Source organism: Pleurodeles waltl, chromosome 4_1 (genome assembly GCF_031143425.1).
Source record: "Pleurodeles waltl isolate 20211129_DDA chromosome 4_1, aPleWal1.hap1.20221129, whole genome shotgun sequence".
Classification (NCBI taxonomy): Eukaryota; Metazoa; Chordata; class Amphibia; order Caudata; family Salamandridae; genus Pleurodeles; species Pleurodeles waltl.
The window spans coordinates 714642487-714659076 of NC_090442.1; the positions used below are offsets into that span (position 1 = coordinate 714642487).

Here is a 16590-nt window from a genome sequence, read left to right on the forward strand (position 1 = left end):
TAAATTATACTAATTGTAATCACTGAAATAAGTGGAGATGGATTAGCAAACCCTCCAGAGTAGTGGGGGTGACTTCCACCACGCCTCATGTGGTCAGGGATTGCCAACATTCTGGTATATGTCTGCTTTACTCTGTAAAATGAAATGTTACTTCTTTGTGCATTGTTCATATCTTCTTTATAAAAGTATTTTGTCATTAGCAGACAGGACCTAAAGGTACCTGTAATTTTGCATTGGAGTATTTGAACTCATATAGGTCACTTTACATACAACATGTGTGACTAGCATAGTGTGCATCATGTGCAAATATGAACCCATGAACAGTTCACCTTTTCCAAAAGGGCACCTGCATATAAATAGGAACACAATACTTATTAACTTGTGATTTAACAGCAATGATGAGGGCAAACAAATATCAAGAGGAAGGGCAGGAAGCCACTTTATTTCTAGTTGTGTGTATTTAATTATTCAATCTTCAAAGTCCGTAAAGACAGCCCATTCACAGTACATTTAAAATTTTAATTTTGTTTACATTCATTGTGATTTGCCCATTCTTTTGCAACAGTAGAGGTGTACATTCCCTGCGAATCTCTTTGATGCCATTGTTCAAGCTGCACAGCCTGCAAATCTACTCTTCCCCACCATTCGAACTAACGATTACTAACAACACTGGTAATTAATTTTATAAGTCACCCTATTAATATATTTTAAATGTTGCCCTTTTCCCTTAAAGACTGACATCTCTTTTACAGCAGGTGTAACTCAGTAACTGTTTCACTTTGCGAATTAAGGGTACACTTATTCTGCACACTCTGAAATAGTTCCATCTTAAAAAAACAGCAAATATTCTTTATTAATAATTCCCATATTTAATAAAGGAACTTGATACTATTTCAGAAAGAGCTGCATGTGATTTTAACGTAATGGTTCTAAATGCTTAATGCAGAACTGACAGCCTTAGGGTGGTCTTACCCCTACATTTGTGCCTTCCTCTTCCACTTTTCTGACACCACCTTTGCTGGCATAAGGACTCTGTGCATTTTACCACTGCTAACCAGTGCTTACATCTGTGTGCTCTCTCCCATAAACATGGTGATATTAGCTTATTGGAATAGTTAATTAATTCACATATAAGTCCCTAGTGCAGTGCACAATATGTGCCAAGGGCCTGTAAATGAAATGCCACTTGTGGGCCTCCAGCAATGATTGAGCCACCCACTCAAGTAGCCCTCTAACCATGACACAGGCCTGCCATTGCAGAGCCTATGTGTGCCGTTTATACTGCTATGTTGACTTTGCAAAATAACTCTGTTGCCAAGTCCAAATCTTCCCATTTTACACATACAAGTCACCCCTCTGGACAACCTAGAGGGCAGGATGCAATGTATGTAAAAGGCAGGATATGTAAATTTACTTACCTTTTACATGCCCATGTAGTGAAAAACTATCAAAGTTGTTTTTCACTACAGCAAGGCACATCTCACATGATAACATTTGGATTGTCTTATTACATTTTATAAGAGTAATTTCACAATCTGGAAGAGATCCGTTTTGTGCGAGTTTGGGGTCACTGGAATCACATTTTAAAATCACAACTTATAGCGGTCGAATTTTAAATTGAAATTCTGAAAATGCCACTTTTAGAAAGCTGGCATTTTTCTACTTTAGCCATTTGGTGCCGGCTGCCTGTCTCTGATCACATGTTTGGGGTGGCGTGGTAGCTGGGCTTTGTGTTTTCCTCCTAGACAGCCACACACAATGGAAGCTTAGGTGTGACCTGATGGGCCATTCACATCCTGATGGGCCATCCTGGCCAGGGTGAGAGGAAGGAGCAGGGTAAAGCCTCAAACTTATCTCTGAATAGGCTGTGTCACACAAAGGGCTGCATAACCCCTGTAGTGAGCCTGGAGCCAGGGCAGGAAGAGCAGGACCTCTGTGCACTTCAAAGGCCAAAGGTACTGGACCTCTGACTCCAACAACACAGTACACTTCTGGACCTGTGTATACTTTGCCAAGAAGAGCTACTGTGCTGCTACAAGGAATGCCACTCTGCTGGACTGCTGTTCTACAAGGAACTGATGACCTGCTGTGCTAACCTGCTGCCTCTAGCCTGGGAAAGGAGAGCTGGATCTGCAACCGCCATCTTGAACCCAGGACCCCAGGGTGACTCCAAGGGCTAGTCTGCTAGCATCCTGATGTGAGACCAAGGAACATAAGAAGCTCCCCACGGATCCTGGACCAGTCTTCAACCACCTCCTGACCCCCAAGAGGCAACTCTCAGGTCCCGGACCCTTGTAAGTGATTTGTGGCTCCTGAAATAAAGCTTTTGGGCTCTTTGCCACTGTGAACAGGTTCAGGTACTATAACTGCCCTGTATGCTGAAGAATTAGCACAAGCCACTGGAAGTTTGTCTCTCCACACAGGAAGTATCACAGCTCATGACTGAAAGGCTCCAGCTTGCCCATCCACAACGCTAGCCAACTCTCCATGCCCACAAACCACCACCAGCAATGCTCTCCTTGCTACCGGTGAACTTCTTCCCTATAAATGGGACTCTTGACCCAATTTTTGAGGAGGTAAAACTTCAGTGGGACTTATCTGGGACTGTATCCAACCCGCACTCCATTGTGGTCCGCATCAACTTTTGGATTTAACCTGATCTAGTACAACCAGATATCCTTAGTTGGCGCTTTATGCTTTTAAACACTATCTTGCATTTTAATCTTCAAAAATTCATATCTCCTGTTCTGCTTATTGGATTTTTGTTTTGGTCTTGATTTTTTCATTAAATTAAGCTCAATGGGGCATATTTAAGAGCCCCTTGCGCCAAGGCAGCGTCACTTTTAGTGACGCTCTGTTGGTGCTATGCACTGCACCGTATTTTGAAGGTGGCGTTAAGCCACTGTTTGTGGCTTACCGCCACCTTCTAAATATGGCCCCTTCACACACAGCACTTTGCATGGCAGAGGCTCTCTGCGTGCCACTGCAACATCCATTACATTTTGATGCTGCCCCAAATTTACGCGTTTTTGTAAACCTGAGGCAGCGCCAAAATCTAACAGCACCCCATGGGTGGCATTTGAGTGGCACAAGAAGGAGAAATGCTTTCACTTCTCCTTGTTTTTTGCTCTTTGTGTGTGTGCTGCATTTTCCAGCACACATAGAAGGAGCAAATCGCCATTGAAGATTGTTTTTGTAGAGGAAGGTGTCCCTTCCTGCAAAAAAACAATCTTCCCCTCAGCGCAGCCATCCTTGCACTTTGGTGCAAGGGTTGTTGTGTTGGCACGCAGCAGCAAATTTTGTGCCAGCGCAGGGAGAAACACAGGGGTGCACCATATTATTGTAAATACAGTGCATCCCTGCGTTTTGGAAATGATGGTGCGCGACGCTGCCAAATTTAGTTTTTCACTTAAATCTGGCCCCATTTTTCTAACCTGGTGTGGATTATTTTTGTGTAGTGTTTTCACTGTTCTACTGTTTGAAGTGTTACACAAATACTTTACACATTTCTTGTTAAGTTAAGCCTGACTGCTCTGTGCCAAGCTACTAGAGGATCAGCACTTGTTAATTTAGGGTGTGTTTGTGACCTACCTTGACAAGGACTGTAGTACCTTCTTGATCCGTGTGCAGGCCTGTGTCAACCAAAAACCCAATTTCTAACATGGTCTTCATTTGGTCGACATCTGACAGTGCTGGTCTCAGTGTGTAGATGGGAGTATTCGCCTGGGCACCGGAATTATATAACAATGTAGGTCCAAGTTATGTGCCCCTACTGGATGATGTTTGTAGCAATGGAAAAGATAACTCATAAACCTGTTCCATACAATAAAAAGTACACAGCTTCTATTCCTGCTCTGCCAGTTATGTTGTAAAAACCAGTCTCTCTGAGATTAGTGCATGATGTACCAAGCATTCAAATTATGCTGCTACTGGAAATAATAATTTAAAAAGAACATGTCAGGCAGAATGCAAGTAGTTTTTTCCCTTGTCTCACTGCGAGCACATCAAAAAGAAGACATTAAAGTGATATAATAGGACATGAACATGATGTGTTCTTTTATATTCCGACAGGCCTCTTGAAGAAACTACTGCTTCTACTAAGAACGCCGACGGAAACTTTGTTTTACGCATTTAAAATTTCTACATGGTCGATTTAAACATTAAAACACAATAACACACGAAATGACTATGACAACAACCAAATAACAGGAGGGCAGGAAATGTTTATAGTTCCACACTGCGGTCCTTCTTTTTCTGTAATTTTTTTAGCAAAGTTATGGTGTTAACATATAAGAATAAAGACTTTGTACAACAAATTACCTCAATCCAGTTTTACATATAACTGAAACGTAGATTTGTGTGCCATTTGTAAACAAAGCACGTATATCCTATCAGCAGACACATTAAGCAAAATACTGGCAAATCCTCCTCAAAGTTTAGGTACTGCGGTGTTTTTCAAACATAAAAATCCTAGGTTTGGCAAAATGTCACATTGTTTACTCAGAAGTATCACGTAAAACATTCAATAATGTATGCAGGACAAACTGATATTCAGTTGTGCCTTTCAATAAATCACAAGTTAAAAAGAAAATTATAATAATTGTTATTTTTATTAGACTAAACGCAACACGTGAAATAAAATATATATTGTATGAGTTTGAGCCAAAAAATGCCTATGGTGGAATGCATGTGGTATATGGATCATCCACGAATTTATGCAAATAGATTTATATTATTACCTTTTATTTACAAAATGTCAAGTATGTTTAGGTTTCTTTATGAAAACAAATGTTGCTATGCACATTTCAAAAATGCTGTTGGTGATCACAGACTTGTGTGTGTGGCAGACCTCTTTCAGGCTACAGCCTCATATCCTTTGATCCGTGTTTGAACTCCTAAGGCGGTTCACTCTAAAGTTCGAAGGGCGCCGGAATACAGAGATCAACACTGAAAGGTAGAAAGGGAATTTATACAGTGTAAAACTGTATTGCATGCACAACTGTTTGTGAAAATAAATCCTTATGAGTTTGCAACCGATTTGTTTATAAAACCAGCATAATCCGAGGTAGACGCTGAATCATGTGACAAATCATAACTGGAAAAGAAAATTAATTACTTGGTTTTTAAATATAGGTTTTACATACAAAAATACTTGGAAATCAATAAAGCATTTTCGTTTCTTTGTTATGGGACAATGTTAGAGGTAAGGTAAAGCAAATCAAAAAGACAATTTAGGGGATTTAGGGGCATACAGAATACGGGAATAGGTGGAGGCATATATGCATTGTTGATATTTTCAATATAGTCTTCTAATGACCAATCCACGCCAGTGTTGCATGCTTCAAGAGACAAAAACACAAAGGATTTAGTTGTTATTCAATTGCAGATAATACATATTTATTCAAAAAGCACAGAATCGTGTAGCTTTGCAAGCCAAGGTTGTATATAGTGGGTAGCTAGCTTTCATGGTAACAGGCTGTTTTTTTTTCATTTTCTTTTTTAAAGAAACCTATTTTTGATGTCTGCAGAACATGGTATTCTCCTTTCTTTTCAATTACAACAAACATTTGAATTGGTCAGCAATGTTTACTAACACCATTATACTGGCAATATTGTGCGATAAGGTAAATCTACTCATTTATGGGCATAGACAGTAGGAATTAACAGATTATAACTAGAAATAAGGTGAATTCTAAAATAACAGACACTATTAGTCAAACTATTAATTCACAGAATTCCATCATAAAAGTGCAAGCATTCGTCTGCCCACAATTTGTCCAACTAGGTAATTTTCAGGTGGGGGTTGTTTTATTGCTGAAAATTAACAAACTAATAAGTCATGTACGAGAAGCTCTACTAAACGAAGTAATGGAGGTAGAAAAGCAACTAGGTTTTTAAGCAGAGCCGTTAGAAGCTCACCTACTTTAGTGACATTGTCAATGGGGATTGCCAGTCATTTTCACCATATTTAAGTTTTGTTATTTAAAAAGAAAATATAGAAAAATGCTGAATAAATAAAGCGATAATGGAAGACACAAAGACTTTTATTTGGCACGTTATTGAAATACTCTATTATGTCATACAATCACAAAAGATATTGGCCCAAGATATTGGCCCAAGAAGTGACGAACACCTGTTCTCAGGATTAAACGTCTAGGGCATTGCAGAACATTACCCTATGCCAAATAAGAAAGCATAAACAATACTGTTTTTGTTAATACAGCTGAACACAAATGCCTTGCGAGTTATGTTCTCTTAACTCGCAGTGTTATCAAAATGGCAGTACAAACTTTTCAGGAAACATACCACTGAAAAGCGCTTTTTGGTTTTTTTAGAACTGTATCAGGGTTATTTTCTACTGAAATACAGTTGGTTCCCATTCTGAACCTACTTGCCTTCTTTTTGTTTCCTTTGGCGCCTTCGCTAAGTCTTTGCTGGCCTTCCTCACCATGCCCACTCCCTTCAGGAGCTTTTAATCACTTCCAGAAATCTATCCATTTCACAAGATCTGCTTATCACTCGCCTATCCTCTACACCACTTCCAAAAATACAATAATTGTGAGTCTTCCAAAATAGTTTAGACAAATATTGTGAATCCTATTTTGCAATCAATTGCAGGTGTTGAAATAACATGCAGATCACAGAACTCCCTCCAGATGTTTTCTGATGTCTCCTGGCAGTAGTAATGGAGGACATATGAAGGATCACTTTTTCTTCATATTGAATTTGTGAAAACAATCAACAAGCAGGATTACTGAAAACTTTGCATAGTACAGAATGGTCACTATTACTGTACATTGTTACTCGTCATCTGTATAGCTCACCCCTACCAGTAGTGTAACCTCACACAACTGTAGCCTTTTCTAATAAGCAGCGTGCCAGAGTGTGCATACCTTGTCCATTCAGTTGCATGCAGAGCATGTCAACAAGCTGAAGTCTCAATGCATGCATACATGAAAAATGCATAGGAGGAGTTGATCTCAGAAGTTAAATTACGTTCTTGTAGCTCTAAGAGGCACTCCAACATGTACAGTGGGGCAGCGGTTAGAAATAGTGGTGTTAAGATAAGTATGAGAGATACAGATTTGAACAGTATTCTACTTATCGCACTAATGGGGCTGTGGATTGATGGCTGTTTGGTGTATTATGTCTGAAGACGGGGGTCAGATTAATTGAGCTGCATCACAGAAAAAATGCACTGTCGTGTTCAGGTATGCAGTACTGTTTATCATAGTTGGTATTAGTAGCAACACTAGTGGCGAATGAGAAACAACATGTATGTATACAGTTCATTCAAATTAAAAATGTACTTATCATCCAATTGTTAAAGAATCAGACAGACTAGCATTAGAAACTTCCACTGTAAATATTTCAGCTGAAAATGCTCGTAAATTCAATACTAGCTCTGATTTATCCTCAAGGTAAACTTTATTTGTCTGACTACCCTCTAGATATTTTTGCAGCTTGGTGATGACATTGCAACGATGCGAAACCCTAACCACTATAACCGATTTCAAATGGTGCTAGAACATCATGTGTACTCTGGACACCAAAAGAAATCGGTCATCTTTTAAAGGGTTGTTGTCTGCACTGTTCCATTCAGGCCACTGGTGTCATGTGGATGTATCTGAAAAGGAATTGTTAAGACCACAAGCTGACAACTGAAAAACAATTGCTGAGAAAATGGAGCAACATGTTACATACAGTACCATGTAAATATGATATTAAACCAAACACCTTTGCTTTTCCATTTTGGGTAGTGAGGGCTTGGGCACACAAATGGGCTGCTTATGTACTTGGTGGATGAAAGGGTAGAAGTAAGGAGGTGGTGTAAGCATTCCCAATGGGCCTAACTGCCAAAGGTCATCAACACTGCTACCTGTGAACCAATAAGTAATAGTTTATTACCTGTAACTCCAGTTCTCTAGTAAAGGAATTTCCATTAAAGTCATAAGCACTGAATAGTACCGCCCATGTGCAGGATCCCGGAGCACTTCTTCATAATATATCCTCTTAAGTGGAGATGTTAGCCTTTCTTCGGGAAGGCCTGCAGAGTCACTTAGGAGAGAAAATTAGTGTGCACCCTATAAGGGATAGGCTACAGTGGGCCTAAACCTTCATCTTTAACCCCTTAGCTGCTGGGCCTTTTCCCCCCCAGTGCTGAGCCCTTTTTTGGCTATTTGGGGTAGTTCGCGCTTAGGGCTTCATAACTTTTTGTCCACATAAGCTAACCACGCCAAATTTGCGTCCTTTTTTTCAAACATCCTAGGGATTCTAATGGTACCCAGAGTTTGTGGTTTACCCTGGAGGAGACCAAGAAAATAGCCAAAATACAGTGAAAATTTTGTTTTTTCCAAAAAAATGGGAAAAAAGGGCTGCCGAAGAAGGCTTGTGGTTTTTTCCCTGAAAATGCCATCAACCAAGGGTTTCTGGTGCTGAAATCACTATCTTCCCACCTTTCAGGAACGGGCAGACTTGAATCAGAAAACCGAATTTTTCAACACAAATTTGGCATTTTACTGGGACATACCCCATTTCTACTATATTTGGTGCTTTCAGCCTCCTTCCAGTTAGTGACAGGAATGGGTGTGAAACCAATGCTGGATCCCGGAATGCTAAACATTTCTGAAAACTAGACAAAATTCTGAATTCAGCAAGGGGTCATTTGTGTAGATCCTACAAGGTTTTCCTACAGAAAATAACAGCTGAAATAAAAAAATATTGAAATTGAGCTGAAAACAACAGCCATTTTTCTTTATGTTTTACTCTGTAACTTTTTCCTGCGATGTCAGATTTCTGAAAGCAATATACCGTTTTGTCTGCTGGACTCTTCTGGTTGCGGGGATATAAAGGGCTTGTAGGTTCATCAAGAACCCTAGGTACCCAGAGCCAATAAATAAGCTGCACCCTGCAGTTGGTTTTCATTCTATACTGGGTATACAGCAATTCATTTGCTGAAATATGAAGACTGAAAAAGAGGTATCAAGAAAACCTTTGCATTTCCAAAATGGGATCAAGATAAGGTTTTGAGGAGCAGTGGTTATTTGCACATCACTGAATTCCGAGGTGCCCATACTAGCATGTGAATTGCAGGGCATTTCTCAAATAGACGTCTTTTTTACACACTCTCTTATATTTGGAAGGAAAAAATGTAGAGAAAGATAAGGGGCAATAACACTTGTTTTGCTATTCTGTGTTCCCCCAAGTCTCCCGATAAAAATGATACCTCACTTGTGTGGGTAGGCCTAGTGCCCGCGACAGGAAATGCCCCAAAACACAACATGGACACATCCTATTTTTTTTATAGAAAACACAGCTGTTTTTTCCAAAGTGCCTACCTGTAGATTTTGGCCTCTAGCTCAGCCGGCACATAGGGAAACCTACCAAACCTGTGCATTTCTGAAAACTAGAGACCTAGGGGAATCCAAGGAGGGGTGACTTGCGGGGCTCGGACCAGGTTCTGTTACCCAGAATCCTTTGCAAACCTCAAAAAGTGGCTAAAAAAAACAAGTTTTCCTCATATTTCGGTGACAGAAAGTTCTGGAATCTGAGAGGAGCCACAAATTTCCTTCCACCCGGCGTTCCCCCAAGTCTCCCGATAAAAATGATACCTCACTTGTGTGGGTAGGCCTAGCGCCCGCGACAGGAAACGCCCCAAAGCGCAACGTGGACACATCAAAATTTTTGGAAGAAAACAGAGGTGTTTTTTGAGAAGTGCCTACCTGTAGATTTTGGCCTCTAGCTCAGCCGGCACCTAGGGAAACCTACCAAACCTGTGCATTTCTGAAAACTAGAGACCTAGGGCAATCCAAGGAGGGGTGACTCGCGGGGCTCGGACCAGGTTCTGTTACCCAGAATCCTTTGCAAACCTCAAAAAGTGGCTAAAAAAACAAGTTTTCCTCAGATTTCGGTGACAGAAAGTTCTGGAATCTGAGAGGAGCCACAAATTTCCTTCCACCCGGCGTTCCCCCAAGTCTCCTGATAAAAATGATACCTCACTTGTGTGGGTAGGCCTAGCGCCCGCGACAGGAAACGCCCCAAAGCGCAACGTGGACACATCAAAATTTTTGGAAGAAAACAGAGGTGTTTTTTGAGAAGTGCCTACCTGTAGATTTTGGCCTGTAGCTCAGCCGGCACCTAGGGAAACCTACCAAACCTGTGCATTTCTGAAAACTAGAGACCTAGGGCAATTCAAGGAGGGGTGACTCGCGGGGCTCGGACCAGGTTCTGTTACCCAGAATCCTTTGCAAACCTCAAAAAGTGGCTAAAAAAACAAGTTTTCCTCACATTTCGGTGACAGAAAGTTCTGGAATCTGAGAGGAGCCACAAATTTCCTTCCACCCGGCGTTCCCCTAAGTCTCCCGATAAAAATGATACCTCACTTGTGTGGGTAGGCCTAGCGCCCGCGACAGGAAATGCCCCAAAACAGAACGTGGACACATCACATTTTTTCATAGAAAACAGTGCCTACCTGTGGATTTTGGCCTCTAGCTCAGCCGGCACCTGGGGAAACCTAGCAAACCAGCACATTTTTGTAAACTAGAAACCCAGGGGAATCCAAGATGAGGTGACTTGTGGGGCTCGGACCAGGTTGTTACCCAGAATCCTTTGCAAACCTCAAAATGTGGCTAAAATACCATGTTTTCCACACATTTCGGTGACAGAAAGTTCTGGAATCTGAGGGGAGCCACAAATTTCCTTCCACCCAGCGTTCCCCCAAGTCTCCCGATAAATATGATACCTCACTTGTGTGGTTAGGCCTGGTGCCTGCGACAGGAATAGATCACACAACGGTCAATGTTGGTCCTTACGTGAGGCAGCTGTTGACCCTGGGGTGATCCATTCCTGACACAGGCACTAGGTGTAGGCACTCAAGTGGGGTAGTGTTTTTATCAGGACAGGTGAGGAGTCACTGGGTGGTAGGAATGTTGTGGATCCCAGCATATTCCTGTAGTTTGTGTGACAGAAATGCGAGAAAAATAGAGTTTTTTCTCAACATTTCAGCTTTGCAGGGTATTCTGGGTAAGAAAACTTTGGGGAATCCACACAAGTCACACCTCTGTGGACTCCCCCGAATGTCTAGTTTCCAGAAATGTTTGGGTTTAGTGTGTTTCTCTATATGGCCGCCGAATCCAGGACCAAAAACACAGGTGCCTGCCTTACAAAACCAGTTTGTTTTGCCATAGACAATTTTGATGTCTCCACAATATGATTTGGGTGGTGGAATTTGGGGCTGAACTAAATTGGTGAGCTCCCAAGAGAGCACTCTCTCTCTGCTTGCCGCCGCATTCACCTGCTCTCTGGGTTGGCCTAACCCACTATTACCCAGTTGCACGAACAGCTTGCGAAGGGACAGCAGGACTGTCCTCATCACCTCCCTCATAATGTACTGGAAGAGGAGTTTTCGAATGGGACTCCTCTGACTGAAAAATCACTCCCAGAGTCTGCGCCATTGTCCTATCCCTCAGATGCTGTCTCAGTATCTGATGTCTCAGTCTCTGATCCTATGTCAGAGCGGTCCTCTATAACCCGAGTGCAGGCAGCAGTCATCCATCAAGATGCCATCTCTGCTATTGGCTAAACTGTTGCTCTAAAACACTAGCCTACGTAGACAGTCACAAAATCGATGGTGTGTGTGAGATACGTGCAACAGTAGAGGCCACCTTACCTGCGCTTCTTCCCTCAATCAGCACGTACTTTCAAGACACTCAAAAAACACCTTGTCACATACCATTCGTCACAGTCTTTAGCACCTCCTGCGCCCAGTCCAACAATCATTATTGGTGCTCCCACTCCCTCCTCCTCGGATTCCCTCATTACCACCCAGCAAAAGTGCCCTTCATCTCTCCATAGACTTTACTAATGTACTCAGCTATTTACATAAAATACAGATGTGCTCTTTGCAGTAGGCATATAAACCTTCTGCGCTTCTTTATGGCACTAAAACTGCCACTAGACAAGTCGGACCCTTTTCCCCCCAGGGAAACCACACACATATTGACAAAAGTGATGTATATATGACAGCCAACCACCTGAAACTCAACTCAAGCAAAACCGAAATAATCCTCTTTGGCCCTCACCAAAAAAACCTGGGACCCCCCATGGTGGCCCACCACGCAAGGCCCTGCACCCACCCCCGCCAACTACGCACGCAACCTCAGCATCATCCTAGACTCCTCCCTCTCTATGACCCAACAAATCAACGCTCTTACCTCCTCATGCTTCAACAAACTCCGTATACTGAAAAACATTAAAATGGATCCCCACAGAGACCAGAAAAACTGTCACTCACGCACTCATCAGCAGCAGGCTTGATTACAGAAACGCCCTCTACGCCGGCACCACTCTAAAACTCAAGTGCAAACTACACGCATCCAGAACTCAGCAGCACGACTCATCCTCGACCTCCACCGACACGAACACATCTCTCCACACCTCAAATCCCTCCACTGGCTCCCCATTGACAAAAGGATCACCTTCAAGATCCTCATCCTCACACACAAATCACTCCACAACACAGGCCCTGCCTACCTCAACGAGAGTCACCTTCCACACCCCCACACGAAACGTCCGTTCAGCTGACCTCTCTCTCGCCTCTGACCCCCGCATCAAACACACCACCACCGGGGGCAGATCCTTCTCCTACATTGCACCCAAAACATGGAACGCACTCACAACCCACATTCGCAAGACCCAAAACCTACTTCTTTTCAGGAAGGGCCTCAAAACCTGGCTTTTTGAACAGTGAACCTCCTAGCCCCTTTCCCTCCCCCCCGTCCCCCCCCCAGCGCCTTGAGACCCTCACAGGTGAGTAGCGCGCTTTATAAATCTCTTTGATACAGATCTACCAATATATATATATATATATAAATATATATCTACATAGATATATCTATAGATATATCCATGTACCTAGATATATCTATCTACATAGATATATATATATAGATATATACATATATTTTTTTTTAGTTGTTGTATGGTTTCCTTGGGGGCCAAAATGGCCCCCAGGGAAACCCTACAACATCTAAAAAAAAAATTGCCACGGGCGACCCCCTGTCATTTCATTGTTTTTTTTTTTTTTTTTTTTTTTTTTAAATCCCCTGGGGGGGGCGCGATCGCGCCCCCCCCCCTCCCCAGGGGGCACCTACCTTTTTATTTTTTTCGGAAAATTATCCGGGGGGGGGGGGGGCGGCCCGTTTTCCGGGGGGGGGCTGCCCCCCAAAAGTGAAATCCCTGGTGTCTAGTGGGGTTTCCTGGCCCCCGATCGCAGCTGTGCTGCGATCGGGGGCCAGGAAACCGTTTCAGAAGGCCTCATAAGAAAGGGGAGACTCTCCCCTTTCTTACGAGGCCTTCTGAAACTGTTTCTGGCCCCCGATCGCAGCACAGCTGCGATCGGGGGCCAGAAACAGTTTCAGAAGGCCTCGTAAGAAAGGGGAGAGTCTCCCCTTTCTTACAAGGCCTTTTCAAAATGTTTCCTGACCCCCCCGATCGCAGCTGTGCTGCGATCGGGGGAGCCAGGAAACCTGAAAGTGTTTCCTAGCCCCCGATCGCAGCACAGCTGCGACCGGGGGCCAGGAAACACTTTCAGGAAGGCCTCGTAAGAAAGGGGAGTGTCTCCCCTTTCTTACGAGGCCTTCCTGAAAGTGTTTCCTGGCCCCCGATCGCAGCTGTGCTGCGATCGGGGGCTAGGAAACACTTTCAGGTTTCCTGGCTCCCCCGATCGCAGCACAGCTGTGCTGCGATCGGGGGCCAGGAAACACTTTCAGGAAGGCCTCGTAAGAAAGGGGAGACTCTCCCCTTTCTTACGAGGCCTTCCCGAACGTGAAAAAGGCCGTTTTCCCCCTGAAAGCAGGAAGCGGCCGCAAGGCTGCTTCCTGCTTTCATGGGGAAAACACCTTTGCAACGTCAGCGCGCCTCGCGGCGCGCTGACGTCACAAAGGGGCGGGTGGGGGGCGGGGGGAGACACGGTAGCTTCCGTGTCTCCCGGGGGGGGAAAAAAAAATAAAAAAAAAATCCTCGGGTGCGACGCACCCGAGGATTTATTAATGCCCTTCCTGGTGTCGGCCACTGGTCGTGACCCGCACCAGGGAGGGTGTGTGGGCGTCGGCCAGTGGCCGACGCCCGCACCTAAGCGGTTAATTAAAAAAGGGGCCAAGAGATTATATACGTATATAATTTGATGGTGTTTTAGTAAAGAACAGCATAAAAGTCTTTCACAAACTCGTTTTAGATTAACAGAGAGATGAAGCAACCCAGGACAGTGTAGCCCAATAGGCTGCCACTATATGAGTGAAAATTCAGTCTGTGCCTTTAAGAAGCAAGAGACCACCAGTATTCCATCATGCTGAGCAAGTGACAGTTGCTTCAGTTCTTTTTTAAGGTGATGTGTGTGTGACGATACTTTAGAGAATTGGTGAAGTTTGTACAATCCACAGAGGAGGAGGGAGGGTTGCTTATGAGTTAATGGAAATTCCCCTACGAGAGAACTGGAGCTACAGGTAAGAAACTATTCCTTCTCTCGTAGGGGATTTCCATTTATAGTCATTAGCACTGAATAGAGTAGCAAGCCCATCCCTGCCTGAGTCGGTGGAGAGGACAAAATAATGCAATTTTAACAAACAGATTCCTAAGGGAGGTCTGTCCTACCTGAGCGTCTGCTTTGGCATCTGAATCTAAGCAGTAGTGCTTGGTAATGTGTGACAGATCTCCAGGTGGCTGCTTTGCAAATCTCTGGGACAGGGATATTTCTTAATAAAGCAGTTGTAGCCGTTTAACCCTAGTGCGGTGTGCTTTAGGCTTAGCTGATAGTGTTTTATTAGGCTTTTTATAACGTAAGAGGATACAAGAATCAATCCATTGGGAAAAGGACTGTTTAGAATAGGTCAAACCCATACAGAACAGACCATAGTTGATAAACAGTTGGTTCGACCTACGAATGTCTTGTGTCTTATCTAGGTAGATTTTTAAAATTCTTCTTACATCCAGGGAATGGAGAGATCTTTCTGCTGGAGTAGAGGGATTCTGCAAAAATGTTGGAAGTGATATGGTCTGATTAATATGAAAATACAACATACCCTTAGGGAGTAACTTTGGATGAGCTCTCTTAACCACTTTGTTGGAGTGGAAGACTGTATATGATCCGTGAGAACAGCGTGCCTGGATTTCGCTAACCCTGTCAGCCCATGTTATTGCTACAAGGAAAGCTGTTTTCCAGGAAAGGTGTTGGCGGATGCTTTGTGAATAGGCTCAAAAGGATCATGCATTAGACAAGAGTACAATATTAAGCTTCCAGGTAGGTGACGGATGTCTAATGGGAGGGGAAAACCTTCTAGAAAATCCTTGATGACTGGAGTTTTGGAACAAGAGGTTTGTGAAGGATGTTTTCTGTAGGCAGTAAGGGTTGCCAGGTGAACCTTTATAGATGAGAATTGCAAGTCAGATTTTGCCAGATGGGGGAAATATGGCAGAATTACATACTCCTGGGAAGAAGTGGGGTCCACGTTCTTGGAGGAACACTGAATGCAGAATCCTTTCCATTTGAAGGCATACGCGGTATGGGTGAAAGGCCACTTAGCCTCTTTGAGGATAGCCATGCATTCCTTTGGCAGATTCGAGTGTCTATACTGTACTATCTCAGGAGCCATGCAGGAAGAGAGACTGGGGTGTAATATCTGGCCTCAAAACTTCATCATGAGGTCTGTCCTGTATGGCAGTCTGAGATGTGGACAGATGGACAGGTGAAAGAAGTCAGTGAACCACCACTGACATGGCCACTCCGAGCTATTAAAATCATCTTGTTTCTGAAATAGGACAGTTTGTTGAGAACTGCTGGTATTAGGAGAATCAGTGGAAAGGAATCTGCTGGATCAGTTGATCCATAGGGCATTCTCCAGCGTCCCTGGTTGGTAGTACGTTGAGGCGAAGCTTCAGCACTTTTTATTTTCTGCAGTGGTAAGCAGGTTGATGGAAGATGTGCCACACATGTGGCATGAATTATCTGGTCTGATATGAGCAAAGCCTCATTAAGGATTTCCTTGAAATCCTCTTATCTCTTGGGAGATGGTCCAAAAATTATTGCATGGAGTCCCGTAACACACTGGCATACCTGCTTAAGAGGGCCGTTGTGGTTGCTGCCTTCATAGAGGTTGCCGCTGTAGTGAAGACTTTTCGCACAACTGAGTCCATTTTTCAGCTTTCTTTATTGGGAGGAACTGTGGAAGTAGGAGTAGTGTGGCATGATGCTTTTTGGCTGCCACTACTATGATCGAGTCCGGTGTTGGATCTGTTCGAAGGAAAGCCGGATCCTGTTCTGGAGGGCATTACTTCTTCTGAAGCCTGGAAGGGGCTGGCTTGACCAAGGCTGGCATTAAAAACAATTCCAAGCCTGGTACTAAAAGCAACAGAGATCTGGATGCTGACCTGTGTTGTAATGTCTCAAAGATGACTGAAGTCAGTGTTGGAGTTGACATCAGGATACTTAGTTTTGGAGCTCCTCTTACCAGGACATCTTGAAATGTAGTAATGTCATCCACAGGTGATATACGTGGCGGTGGGTAGTATGACAATGTCGGAGAGTAACATCCGGTA

General features: G+C 43.4%; 1 long non-coding RNA gene across 15 annotated transcripts in view; it reads right to left on the bottom strand.

The window, feature by feature from the left end:
- Positions 1 to 4203: 4203 nt before the first annotated feature.
- The window catches only part of LOC138288080 (uncharacterized), a 472675-nt gene continuing 460288 nt past the window's right edge, over positions 4204 to 16590 (bottom strand). For all 15 annotated transcript variants that reach the window (XR_011202326.1, XR_011202329.1, XR_011202330.1 and 12 more), the window contains one exon: positions 4204 to 5339. This is a non-coding gene — a long non-coding RNA (uncharacterized lncRNA). The remainder of the gene's footprint in view (positions 5340 to 16590) is intronic.